Source organism: Leiobunum rupestre, chromosome 6 (genome assembly GCF_980474605.1).
Source record: "Leiobunum rupestre chromosome 6, qqLeiRupe1.1.hap1, whole genome shotgun sequence".
Lineage (NCBI taxonomy): Eukaryota > Metazoa > Arthropoda > Arachnida > Opiliones > Sclerosomatidae > Leiobunum > Leiobunum rupestre.
The window spans coordinates 3,472,783-3,486,565 of record NC_143389.1 but is presented as its reverse complement, the minus strand read 5'-3'; the positions used below and the strand labels follow the sequence as shown (position 1 = coordinate 3,486,565).

The 13,783-nt window shown below is 41.9% G+C and overlaps 3 non-coding genes and 4 pseudogenes across 3 annotated transcripts; 5 read left to right on the top strand and 2 right to left on the bottom strand.

Moving 5' to 3' along the window:
- Positions 1–964: 964 nt before the first annotated feature.
- LOC149938173 (U2 spliceosomal RNA) lies at positions 965–1,150 on the top strand. The gene has a single exon (XR_016481712.1). It is a non-coding gene; the product is annotated as a U2 spliceosomal RNA (small nuclear RNA).
- A 1,963-nt stretch (positions 1,151–3,113) lies between these two features.
- Positions 3,114–3,232, bottom strand: LOC149938172 (5S ribosomal RNA). The gene has a single exon (XR_016481917.1). It is a non-coding gene; the product is annotated as a 5S ribosomal RNA (ribosomal RNA).
- A 1,149-nt stretch (positions 3,233–4,381) lies between these two features.
- LOC149938171 (U2 spliceosomal RNA) lies at positions 4,382–4,525 on the top strand (annotated as a pseudogene).
- A 1,421-nt stretch (positions 4,526–5,946) lies between these two features.
- LOC149938170 (U2 spliceosomal RNA) lies at positions 5,947–6,126 on the top strand (annotated as a pseudogene).
- Positions 6,127–8,089: 1,963 nt separating this feature from the next.
- On the bottom strand, positions 8,090–8,208 carry LOC149938169 (5S ribosomal RNA). The gene has a single exon (XR_016481916.1). It is a non-coding gene; the product is annotated as a 5S ribosomal RNA (ribosomal RNA).
- Positions 8,209–9,361: 1,153 nt separating this feature from the next.
- Positions 9,362–9,464, top strand: LOC149938168 (U2 spliceosomal RNA; annotated as a pseudogene).
- Positions 9,465–12,521: 3,057 nt separating this feature from the next.
- On the top strand, positions 12,522–12,702 carry LOC149938167 (U2 spliceosomal RNA; annotated as a pseudogene).
- Positions 12,703–13,783: the final 1,081 nt, after the last annotated feature.

The following is a 13,783-nucleotide window of genomic DNA, read 5'->3' as shown; positions in this document are numbered from 1 at the left end:
GAGGGCACCGGAGAGTCCACCGGGGAATACCATCACTAATCCTGATAAACCCGAATCAAACATGGAGGTCGTAGAGGAAAACTCGGGGAACTCCGGTGAAGGCTGGGACTTGGTGACGCCTGAATCCTCCCCCCAGAATCCTGAAAAGCCGTCGAAAACCAATGGTTACGCCGATGCGCTCAAATCGCCAAAGCAACAAGTCCCACCTACGTCAGAATCTGGTATAAAAGTAAAGCATCATTGTGAAAAAGAATGGGCGTATTTTGAAGGTACTTGGGATTGGAACATCCTGTCACGAGAAGACATAGAAGAATTCTGCCGGCGGGCCAAAGTCTTCACTTCAACGGACCCTCACATCATGGCAACATTAAGAGATGGAATGGTGGCGGCACAAAAAACGCTTCAGTACCGCTTCAAACGCCGGGGTAGTCCATCCCGGGAAAGCGATACCAAGAAAGGGAAAAAATAAGCCCTTGTTTCGAGTTGTAAATATGTTTTTAATAACTCTTCTAAGTTTTTTATTTACTTTTAATTTTACAATTTTAAGTATACGTATTTATATGTTTTTGAGTTCTTAAGTGAGTCGGAGTATAAAAAAGGGGGACTTAAGTTAATCGGGTCCGCTGTATCTCTGTAAAATATATAAATTTTTTACGTTAAAGTTAAAAAAGAATATCGAAAAATATACTTACCTGTTAAGATTTTTAGTTAAAGTTATACTTACCTTGTTAGACTATAGAAAAATTACCTACCTTGTTAAAATATAGAGAAACCTAGAAAAAATTATACTTACTGTTAAATTACAGCGAAACCTACTAAAAATTATATTTACTGTTAAAATATAGAAAAAATAGTTTAATGACATACTTACCTTGACGTTTTACAAAATCTGAAAAAAAAGGGATAACTGTTTTTGACAATGTTCGCGATAATTTAAATATTAATAACGCGGACACTTGTAACCATGACTACGAATTTCAAATAAACAAATTCAGTATCTGTTCTTATCAGCTTAATATCTGATACGGGTCCCATCGGGGCCCAAGATATTAAACTTATTTTTGGACGGCGGCGGAGTGGTCGGAGCTTGCTCCACCTCCGCCACGGGTCGGCCTGGTATTGCAGTAAATCCGGGATCGGCCCACTTCTCTCTTGAAATCAAAAATCAAACGCTCTTATAATGGCGCACTGCGCAACACAGTATTTCCGGGAAATGTTATTTGGCTGTCTTTATATATATTTCTTTATTATAATATATTGCCCCTCTGACGTCATAAGTGGTAAAATCCTTATTGTCGAATAGTTAATAATGAAGAATCGGAAAGATTCCAGTTTTTGAATTTTCTTTTACCTAGTTATACACTCTTTTTCGCGGTATTTTCACGGAGGATAGGAAGGGAGGCGAAGTAGGAGGGATGAATGGCGGCAAGATTGCGGCAGCTACGCTACGTCTAGCCGCCATTTTTCCGAAATTTTCCCGCCGCTAAGCTTCTTACAAGGATGCTGCCGCGTTCATCCCTCCTACTTCGCCTCCCTTCCTATCCTCCTTGGTATTTTCCTGGGCGCGTCCATGCTTGGTTTTCCCCCTTTCAGTCCTCTCCTCCATTATGGATACCCAAGGAGTGGATGCTAGACTCCCCGTTTAGGGCAGAGGCAATGGCCGACGAGCGGGAGGCAAGTAAGAGGGGTAAAATAAAGGCGCGAAAAGAGGTTGTTCTGTGTTATTCCTGTGGTTTTATTCGTAACCCAAGGTTCGTAAATCGTGCATGTTCTAAGTGGTTGGCTGAAGGAACCGGTTTTCATAACGTAAATTCGCGGGTTTCGGTATGGTGGGTAGAGACAGCGCGCCCCTCATTTTTAGGTCATTGGGTTCCAGCCAAGATGTTCCGCGTAAAGAGAAAACACGAAATAAGCCCCTCTCCATTTTTTCTCTCTTCCCGTCTTCCGTGGACAGTGAGTCGCCGCCGGGGGCCCGCCGCCCGCGGCAGCTACATTACCAAGATATAAAGTGGCAAGGCTTATTTTTGGTAAGTACAAAATCATTTATTATATATTGCTCTATAATTAACTATATTTGGAATTAAACATTTTTGTTCTATTTATCTCAAAGTCATGATTATTCCTAACATTAATAGTATTAAACTTAATATGATATATCTTTTGTTAAAGTAGATTAGGAATTTATAATTTTAATATTTATAGAGGAGTTCGGATTTAAAATGTTATATTTTTTTAATAATGATCTCAAAGATCTGACTTTTGAAATGTTTGTTACTTTTTCTAAGTATCAATAAAACATGACATTAAATTTATATTGTGCCAAGGTTCATTTTTATATTTTACATAAACTACATCACCTAAAACAATTAATAGATAAAAGTTAGCTATATTATTTTGTTTAAAAAATATATCTCTGTCTCCGTTTTATTATTTAATTTCGTGGTTTGTTTTGATATTTTGTATTTTTGGGTTACTCCCCTAATCCATGCGGCTGTCCCATGATAAAACCTTCTATAAAACATTTTCCAAAAGTCCTTTTTTAGATTCAACTATTTAAATTACATTTAAGATTAAAATTTAGAACAAAAAATATATTTCACAATTAGAATTTGTTAATAAAATTTTAACTTTGGACTTCATTCCAAAACCAGAAAAGGCCATTTCAGAGTGGATTTTACCGCGGAAATGTTTTTGTTTAGAGATAAACGTTAGTTAGTTAGTTAGTTAGTTAGTTAGTTAATTAGTTAGTTAGTTAGTTAGTTAGTTAATTAGTTAGTTAGTTAGTTAGTTAGTTAGTTAGTTAGTTAGTTAGTTAGTAAGTAAGTAAGTAAGTAAGTAAGTAAGTAAGTTAGTACTATTTTAAGTACAAGCCTTAAGTAGAATAAAATGAAAACCAATTTTCTCGCCATTTTATTTTGTTCAATTTTGATACTAACATGTATTTTATTCACGGAAAGATGCTGCCAGTTGTTAAAAAAAGGCCAAGAGTTGACCGAAATAATATTATCGTCTGGGCGAACTTTTAATTGCATAAAAAAGCAGCGTCAAAATGATAGGATGAAGGTATTTTCCTGTTAAAAGACGCAAATCCCATCCCGCGAAAATAAATGAGTAGCCAACGGCACGCGGTGTTCCCAGGTGGTCTCCCTCCCAAGTACTGACCGCGCTCGACGCTGCTTAACTTCGGTGATCAGACGAGAACCGGTGTATTCAGCGTGATATGGCCGTTGCCGCTAGAGTGTAATTGATAGCGGTGGACAAGCCGCGACTAGCCAGGTCCTGGTAGGTTGGTGATCGCCGAGGGCCACCGGCTGCATGCGGCTCCAATAGAACGTTCTATACACTCTTTTTAGAAACGTTTACTGGGCGCCGATATTATCGTACAGACAACCAACGAGCAAGCCCTTTACCGCAGAAATTTCATCCCCCCCCCCCCAAACCAGTTTTTTCATCACCCTCCCCGTAGACTGTAAGGTGATGGCGGTCGATTGGGAAGGCGCGTTTACGAATCTATAAAATTGGTGTGGTGTGCTTTCCCCCTTTGGAGTTCGGAGGAGGTGAAGGTTTGGCCGGTTTTTCGTCTTAGAGAAATATATTTATCTGGCAAACCCGTAAGAAATTGAGAGCAGTCAATTTTTATTAGTAGCGTAGTTGCTAGCCTAGGCTTCACATATTTCCGGCTTTGCTTTCCGCGCCTTTTTTCTTATTTTAAATGATTTTTGTAATAAATGTATGATGGCAAATAAGCAAAATTCTAGAAAATACTAGTCCCAAATCCACGTGTTTAAGATGAAACTTAGATCATGAAAATATCCTTAACCCCAAACATACTTCAACACCTAGGGTGCCTCCTACAACTCCTAAAAGGTACGTCTCTAAAATATTCATATAAAGACAGGACATAAGCCGAATTCTCTTAAACCAAAGAATAACAAAAGTTGTTAGTCCTGCTGAACCAGCTCTATAGTCTGTATGAAAAGTGACCGGTTATGGTCCACTTTTATAGAACGCTCTATTCGCTTATAATAAATTTTTCCTAAATGGTCATTTAAACGCGTTTGACGTTTCACGTAGAATCTAGTACACTTAATACGTTATTTATGGTCCTATAAACCACCATTTAGATTTTTTTTCCATACGGCCCGGTAAAGTGGCCCACTCTACTGTCTCTAGCCGATGACCCCAAAAGTGCCAGTCCGGGCCTGGCGGTGTACCTCTATTTCACGGATTCAAGATATCGTCTTCTCCTTTGTTCGCGCGATGGCTACAAACGTTGTCATCTCCCACCAGGACCAACATTCGGTGACGTAATTATGAAATATTTGAAATGCTCGAATTCTCTCTTTTTACTTTGTTAAACAGTGACGGCTCCTAGCGGGTTATCGCTTCTCGGCCTTTTGGCTAAGATCAAAGTGTAGTATCTGTTCCCAGCTATTTCGCTGAAATCTTGGCCGAAAGGCCGTTAAGCGACGTTTACGCTTCTCAGCCTGTTCCTGCGATGCTGACTTACCTGCCGGTACTCTGACGTCTCTGTTCCTGTTCCTGTTTCTGCCGCTGCTGTTTCCGGTTCCTCTGCTGGTCCTGTTTCCGCTGCTGTTCCTGGTCCTGGTCCTGCTGACACTTACCTGTCGCTGCTGATCCTGGTCTCCACGCTGTATCCTGACTTGGCTGTTTCCTGCCACTGCTGCTTGACGCTGTTCCTTCCTGGGACTTGCCTTCATCCGACGATCCTCCCATAGCCATCATGGCTATGGAGGTGAAAAAACGCACTGCTCACCTTCAGGTCGACGCTGGATTCCTGGACGTCGCTCGGACCTTCCACGATAAGCTCGGCAGTGACTGCCTTGACACGCTACAACCTCTTGGTAAAGACAAGTTTTTAATAACTTTTACAACCCTGGCCTTCCTGCAACAGGCTCTCTCCTACAATGACCTCGTTATCAACGATAAACCTTGCCGACTCACCAGCGTCGAAGATGACGGCGTCTGGGTTACCATAAAAAACCTACCTCGCTGGATCCAATGGGACTCTGTCCTCACCACCATGAGACAGTATGGAACCATTAAAGCTCACCGTCTGGACGAGTACCCTCAACTGAAAGGACTCAAAAATGGAGACAGATCGGTAAAAATTAAAATTGAGAAACAAATACCCAATGTTGTTTTTTTTGGGCGTAGCCGAGCGCTAGTATATTACCAAGGGGTCGTGAAGAAGTGTTTCTTCTGCGACCAGGAGGGACATACGGCGTCCGCATGCGAGGCAAAAAAGGCCAGAAAGGAAGCAACCGAGAGGTCCGAGCACGTCCAGGAAGGGGAAAGCTTGGAAACCCAAGAAAAGATTGTGGCACCCAAGGAGCAAGAGCTCGCAACGGTATCAGCGGAATTGGCGGACCCACCCAGCGACCACCAGGAACCCCAGCCCAAGAAACGCAGCAACAGTACATATGTCCATCCGCAACAACTAGAGAAATTAAAGAACTATTCACAGGCAGAACTACGAGATTTTAGGGAATTCCTCGAGACTACCGAAACAATAGGCGACCGCAGGAAACAAGTGTATTTCGCGCTGATGAACAAGGAACAGGAAAAATTCTCCAAAAGACGAATGACCAACTCTCCAGGGAAATCAATAAAGAAAGGCAAGACAGAAGACGTTGAGAAGACATTCGCTAGCGCCACCAAAACCACACCGGAGCAAGATCTTTACGCAGATTACGTTACATACTGAATTTTTTAATTTTACTCAAATGTTTTAAAACCTGAAAAAATAGAAAAAAAGAAAACAAATACTTACCTTGATCGTATATGAACTTGGACACTCCTAGAAATTAGAAAATGTAAATACTTGATTTTTTTAGCTTATCCGACTTTGTTCGCGCTAATTTAACTAATTAAAAACGCGAACAAATATAACAAATGTAAAAATGTAAATATGTAAAATCAAACGAAGCTTTTAATAAACAATTAAAAGTATCTGTTCTTATCAGCTTAATATCTGATACGGGTCCCATCGGGGCCCAAGATATTAAACTTATTTTTGGACGGCGGCGGAGTGGTCGGAGCTTGCTCCACCTCCGCCACGGGTCGGCCTGGTATTGCAGTAAATCCGGGATCGGCCCACTTCTCTCTTGAAATCAAAAATCAAACGCTCTTATAATGGCGCACTGCGCAACACAGTATTTCCGGGAAATGTTATTTGGCTGTCTTTATATATATTTCTTTATTATAATATATTGCCCCTCTGACGTCATAAGTGGTAAAATCCTTATTGTCGAATAGTTAATAATGAAGAATCGGAAAGATTCCAGTTTTTGAATTTTCTTTTACCTAGTTATACACTCTTTTTCGCGGTATTTTCACGGAGGATAGGAAGGGAGGCGAAGTAGGAGGGATGAATGGCGGCAAGATTGCGGCAGCTACGCTACGTCTAGCCGCCATTTTTCCGAAATTTTCCCGCCGCTAAGCTTCTTACAAGGATGCTGCCGCGTTCATCCCTCCTACTTCGCCTCCCTTCCTATCCTCCTTGGTATTTTCCTGGGCGCGTCCATGCTTGGTTTTCCCCCTTTCAGTCCTCTCCTCCATTATGGATACCCAAGGAGTGGATGCTAGACTCCCCGTTTAGGGCAGAGGCAATGGCCGACGAGCGGGAGGCAAGTAAGAGGGGTAAAATAAAGGCGCGAAAAGAGGTTGTTCTGTGTTATTCCTGTGGTTTTATTCGTAACCCAAGGTTCGTAAATCGTGCATGTTCTAAGTGGTTGGCTGAAGGAACCGGTTTTCATAACGTAAATTCGCGGGTTTCGGTATGGTGGGTAGAGACAGCGCGCCCCTCATTTTTAGGTCATTGGGTTCCAGCCAAGATGTTCCGCGTAAAGAGAAAACACGAAATAAGCCCCTCTCCATTTTTTCTCTCTTCCCGTCTTCCGTGGACAGTGAGTCGCCGCCGGGGGCCCGCCGCCCGCGGCAGCTACATTACCAAGATATAAAGTGGCAAGGCTTATTTTTGGTAAGTACAAAATCATTTATTATATATTGCTCTATAATTAACTATATTTGGAATTAAACATTTTTGTTCTATTTATCTCAAAGTCATGATTATTCCTAACATTAATAGTATTAAACTTAATATGATATATCTTTTGTTAAAGTAGATTAGGAATTTATAATTTTAATATTTATAGAGGAGTTCGGATTTAAAATGTTATATTTTTTTAATAATGATCTCAAAGATCTGACTTTTGAAATGTTTGTTACTTTTTCTAAGTATCAATAAAACATGACATTAAATTTATATTGTGCCAAGGTTCATTTTTATATTTTACATAAACTACATCACCTAAAACAATTAATAGATAAAAGTTAGCTATATTATTTTGTTTAAAAAATATATCTCTGTCTCCGTTTTATTATTTAATTTCGTGGTTTGTTTTGATATTTTGTATTTTTGGGTTACTCCCCTAATCCATGCGGCTGTCCCATGATAAAACCTTCTATAAAACATTTTCCAAAAGTCCTTTTTTAGATTCAACTATTTAAATTACATTTAAGATTAAAATTTAGAACAAAAAATATATTTCACAATTAGAATTTGTTAATAAAATTTTAACTTTGGACTTCATTCCAAAACCAGAAAAGGCCATTTCAGAGTGGATTTTACCGCGGAAATGTTTTTGTTTAGAGATAAACGTTAGTTAGTTAGTTAGTTAGTTAGTTAGTTAATTAGTTAGTTAGTTAGTTAGTTAGTTAATTAGTTAGTTAGTTAGTTAGTTAGTTAGTTAGTTAGTTAGTTAGTTAGTTAGTAAGTAAGTAAGTAAGTAAGTAAGTAAGTTAGTACTATTTTAAGTACAAGCCTTAAGTAGAATAAAATGAAAACCAATTTTCTCGCCATTTTATTTTGTTCAATTTTGATACTAACATGTATTTTATTCACGGAAAGATGCTGCCAGTTGTTAAAAAAAGGCCAAGAGTTGACCGAAATAATATTATCGTCTGGGCGAACTTTTAATTGCATAAAAAAGCAGCGTCAAAATGATAGGATGAAGGTATTTTCCTGTTAAAAGACGCAAATCCCATCCCGCGAAAATAAATGAGTAGCCAACGGCACGCGGTGTTCCCAGGTGGTCTCCCTCCCAAGTACTGACCGCGCTCGACGCTGCTTAACTTCGGTGATCAGACGAGAACCGGTGTATTCAGCGTGATATGGCCGTTGCCGCTAGAGTGTAATTGATAGCGGTGGACAAGCCGCGACTAGCCAGGTCCTGGTAGGTTGGTGATCGCCGAGGGCCACCGGCTGCATGCGGCTCCAATAGAACGTTCTATACACTCTTTTTAGAAACGTTTACTGGGCGCCGATATTATCGTACAGACAACCAACGAGCAAGCCCTTTACCGCAGAAATTTCATCCCCCCCCCCCCCCCCAAACCAGTTTTTTCATCACCCTCCCCGTAGACTGTAAGGTGATGGCGGTCGATTGGGAAGGCGCGTTTACGAATCTATAAAATTGGTGTGGTGTGCTTTCCCCCTTTGGAGTTCGGAGGAGGTGAAGGTTTGGCCGGTTTTTCGTCTTAGAGAAATATATTTATCTGGCAAACCCGTAAGAAATTGAGAGCAGTCAATTTTTATTAGTAGCGTAGTTGCTAGCCTAGGCTTCACATATTTCCGGCTTTGCTTTCCGCGCCTTTTTTCTTATTTTAAATGATTTTTGTAATAAATGTATGATGGCAAATAAGCAAAATTCTAGAAAATACTAGTCCCAAATCCACGTGTTTAAGATGAAACTTAGATCATGAAAATATCCTTAACCCCAAACATACTTCAACACCTAGGGTGCCTCCTACAACTCCTAAAAGGTACGTCTCTAAAATATTCATATAAAGACAGGACATAAGCCGAATTCTCTTAAACCAAAGAATAACAAAAGTTGTTAGTCCTGCTGAACCAGCTCTATAGTCTGTATGAAAAGTGACCGGTTATGGTCCACTTTTATAGAACGCTCTATTCGCTTATAATAAATTTTTCCTAAATGGTCATTTAAACGCGTTTGACGTTTCACGTAGAATCTAGTACACTTAATACGTTATTTATGGTCCTATAAACCACCATTTAGATTTTTTTTCCATACGGCCCGGTAAAGTGGCCCACTCTACTGTCTCTAGCCGATGACCCCAAAAGTGCCAGTCCGGGCCTGGCGGTGTACCTCTATTTCACGGATTCAAGATATCGTCTTCTCCTTTGTTCGCGCGATGGCTACAAACGTTGTCATCTCCCACCAGGACCAACATTCGGTGACGTAATTATGAAATATTTGAAATGCTCGAATTCTCTCTTTTTACTTTGTTAAACAGTGACGGCTCCTAGCGGGTTATCGCTTCTCGGCCTTTTGGCTAAGATCAAAGTGTAGTATCTGTTCCCAGCTATTTCGCTGAAATCTTGGCCGAAAGGCCGTTAAGCGAGTTTCCCAGCTTTCCAGCTAGTTCCTGAGATGCTGACTTACCTGCCGGTATCCTGTCGTGCCTGTTCCTGTTCCTGCTCTTGAAGTTGCCGCTGCTGTTTCCGGTTCCGTTGCTGTTCCTGATTCCGCTGCTGTTCCTGTTCCTGGTCCTGGTTCGGCTGCTACTTACCTGTCGCTGCTAGTTCCTGGTCTCCTCGCCGACGCCTCTCGGGGATCGCCCTCTGGTGGTTCCTGGGTCCGTCTCCCGTTGTCTCTTGACGTCCGCAGTGGTGGTAGCCATGCCCCCTGCTTCGTCCAAGATGCCTGTCTTGTCCGCTGATCTGAAAAAGAATTCTGCGAGAATCAAGTTTGAAGATGTTCCAGTTGACGATCTGGCTTCGGCCCTTCTCAACCACATCGGCCAGCAATGCATTGAGGTTTTCCAGCTAATTGGAAAATCTGAAGTGCAAATCACGTTCAAAGATGTTGAAAGTTTTCAAAAGGCTGTCGACTCCGGAGTCATTGTCGGAGACCGTCATTTGGATGTCATGAGTATCGTAGACCCTGTCCGCTACATCACTGTTCAAGGAGTTCCAAGCTGGTGGGCCCTGTCAATTCTAAAGACAGCCCTCCGTATCCACTGCGATGTCCAATCGGAGACATGGGAGACCTTCCAGAAGGGGCCTCTAAAGGGCCTCAAGACCGGCACGAGACGCTTGGCCGTTAAATTTAAGTCTGCCATCCCGAACCTCATGACAATCCAAGGTCAACGCATCCAAATCACGTACGAGGGCGTGCACAGGATGTGCTTCTATTGCCGCAAGGACAGCCACCAGGTGCGTGACTGTCCGAAGAAACGGCAAAAGGTTCTCTCAGCTGGGGAGCCGAATAGGGAGTCACCACCCGAAAGCGACGGACCAAATGGGGAAGACGCTGATGGCGGTGCTCCGGAGTCCAAAGTCGGAGACGAAGTGGGGGAGATCCCGGACCGGCCAGGTCAGAAACCTAGCGACAATACGGCTCAAGAGAGCGATACAGTAGAGCATCACCCATCCGATGCATCCGTCTACAAAACAAGCAGACACTGCACCGATCTTATATGGACTAAAGAGGACGAAGACTACCTTAAGAAGTTTTTGCCTAATGATTTCGAAAAATACGTGGCGGCACTGAGCACCTATAACGACTTATCATCGGCTAGGAGGCTTTTCTTGATCAAGCGAGCCACAGCCTTAAGAAAGACAATTAACAAAAGACGTCAGAGTTCCTCCCCAGGGGATAAAGCCAGGACTGAAAAGAGGGTTAACATCGAAAGCAAGACCGCGGCCGACGCTGTTAAAGCGCAAACCAGTGCCGAGGTGTACGATGACTATGTAACGTATTGATTTTTAGGAATTTTTTATATTTCGCGTTTTTCGGAAATATAAATTAAATGGTTTACTACGCTTATTGTTTTTTAGTTACATTGTAAATAGTAAAGTCTGAAGGAGTTTTAAATTTATTGTACTTACCTGAATTTTACAAACATAATACCTGTTAAAAAGAAAAACCATAGTTATACTTACCTTTTTTGACTACTCTGTAAAGAGAAAATTGTATTAGTGTTTTTTGAACATTTGACCTGCTTCTTCCGCGATAATTTAACTTTAATTTAACCGCGGAAAAATGTATTTATGACAAGAATTTAAATAAACAAATTCAGTATCTGTTCTGCAGTATTATACCGAGATCTTAGTCGGGGGGCGAGAAGTGTTTATACGCCTTTTGGCGAGTTTGTTTCCTGCCTTGCTGCATGTTCCGTTCCTGTGCTGCTCCGTTCCGTTGCTGTTCCTGAAAAAAAATACCTACCTGGGACCTACCTGACGCCGCTCCTTCTTGGAGCTCTACTCACCAATCTACACTCTCCTAGCCTGAAATGGCTACGGAGGAGAAGAAAAGATCGGCTCGCCTGGAAATCGACGCTGGCTTCCTGGACGTTGCTCGGACTATCTACGACCACCTTGGACCGAAGAGTATAGACACTCTCCAACCTATGGGTAAAGGAATTTACCTGATTACTTTCACGACCCTGGCCTTTCTCCAACAAGCATTTTCATGTGACGAACTGCAAACCAATGATAAAAAATGGAAACTTACCTGTATCGATGACGACGGCATATGGATAACCATAAAGAACCTCCCCAAGTGGATCCAGTGGGATTCAGTTATAAGTACATTGCGCCAGTATGGTAATATAAAGTCCTATCATTTTGATGAATATCCGCAACTCAAAGGTGTCAAAAATGGAGACAGATCTGTCAAACTAATTATGACCAAACCCATACCTAATGTTATGTTTTTCGGGCGAATCCGCACCCTTGTATATTACAGAGGTGTTGTAAAAAGATGCTTCTTTTGCGACGAAATAGGCCACACGGCAACATCATGCGAAAGAAAGAAGGCAACACTAGAAGAAAAACAACCAGTCATACTTGAAGGCCAGGGTGCTTCTTCGGCCCAAGAGTCCGAGAACGTTCAGGCGATTAAAGCCAAAGACATCCCGCCCGACACGGCTAATCCACCGAAAACCACTGATTCCAGCCAAGCTGACCAAGAAGCAGCCGATCCCTCCGACCAATCCGAACAATCCGAAAATGAACCACTCAAGAGCGACACCGACACCGATACCGACACCGACACCAGTAAGGAGGGTACCAGCGCAACGACCGGCCAGAGGTGGGACCCAAAGACCTGGACTCAGGGAGACAACCCTGACCTAGAAAAGCTGACGCGAGCCGAACTCCAAATCCTTTCCAACCGCCTTGACAAAGAACCCGCCTCAGGAATTAGTTCCATTGATTTTTTCGTCGACGACCTCCAAGACCGAGTTAATGACATCCTCCGAAGCTACCCTAAGCGAAAGCACAGCACAACTCTTAAAAAGAAAACAAAAAAAGGAAAATCTACCCAGTGAAATTCAATTTTTAAACTTTTTGTTATTCTTTTAGACCATTAACTAATATGTTTTTAATCTTTTGCAAAAGAAAATTACGACCTGCTCTAACTTAATTTAATTTAACAAGCAGGAAAAATTGACAAGGGTACTGTACCAAATTTGATTTATTAATAAACAAATTCAGTATCTGTTCTTATCAGCTTAATATCTGATACGGGTCCCATCGGGGCCCAAGATATTAAACTTATTTTTGGACGGCGGCGGAGTGGTCGGAGCTTGCTCCACCTCCGCCACGGGTCGGCCTGGTATTGCAGTAAATCCGGGATCGGCCCACTTCTCTCTTGAAATCAAAAATCAAACGCTCTTATAATGGCGCACTGCGCAACACAGTATTTCCGGGAAATGTTATTTGGCTGTCTTTATATATATTTCTTTATTATAATATATTGCCCCTCTGACGTCATAAGTGGTAAAATCCTTATTGTCGAATAGTTAATAATGAAGAATCGGAAAGATTCCAGTTTTTGAATTTTCTTTTACCTAGTTATACACTCTTTTTCGCGGTATTTTCACGGAGGATAGGAAGGGAGGCGAAGTAGGAGGGATGAATGGCGGCAAGATTGCGGCAGCTACGCTACGTCTAGCCGCCATTTTTCCGAAATTTTCCCGCCGCTAAGCTTCTTACAAGGATGCTGCCGCGTTCATCCCTCCTACTTCGCCTCCCTTCCTATCCTCCTTGGTATTTTCCTGGGCGCGTCCATGCTTGGTTTTCCCCCTTTCAGTCCTCTCCTCCATTATGGATACCCAAGGAGTGGATGCTAGACTCCCCGTTTAGGGCAGAGGCAATGGCCGACGAGCGGGAGGCAAGTAAGAGGGGTAAAATAAAGGCGCGAAAAGAGGTTGTTCTGTGTTATTCCTGTGGTTTTATTCGTAACCCAAGGTTCGTAAATCGTGCATGTTCTAAGTGGTTGGCTGAAGGAACCGGTTTTCATAACGTAAATTCGCGGGTTTCGGTATGGTGGGTAGAGACAGCGCGCCCCTCATTTTTAGGTCATTGGGTTCCAGCCAAGATGTTCCGCGTAAAGAGAAAACACGAAATAAGCCCCTCTCCATTTTTTCTCTCTTCCCGTCTTCCGTGGACAGTGAGTCGCCGCCGGGGGCCCGCCGCCCGCGGCAGCTACATTACCAAGATATAAAGTGGCAAGGCTTATTTTTGGTAAGTACAAAATCATTTATTATATATTGCTCTATAATTAACTATATTTGGAATTAAACATTTTTGTTCTATTTATCTCAAAGTCATGATTATTCCTAACATTAATAGTATTAAACTTAATATGATATATCTTTTGTTAAAGTAGATTAGGAATTTATAATTTTAATATTTATAGAGGAGTTCGGATTTAAAATGTTATATTTT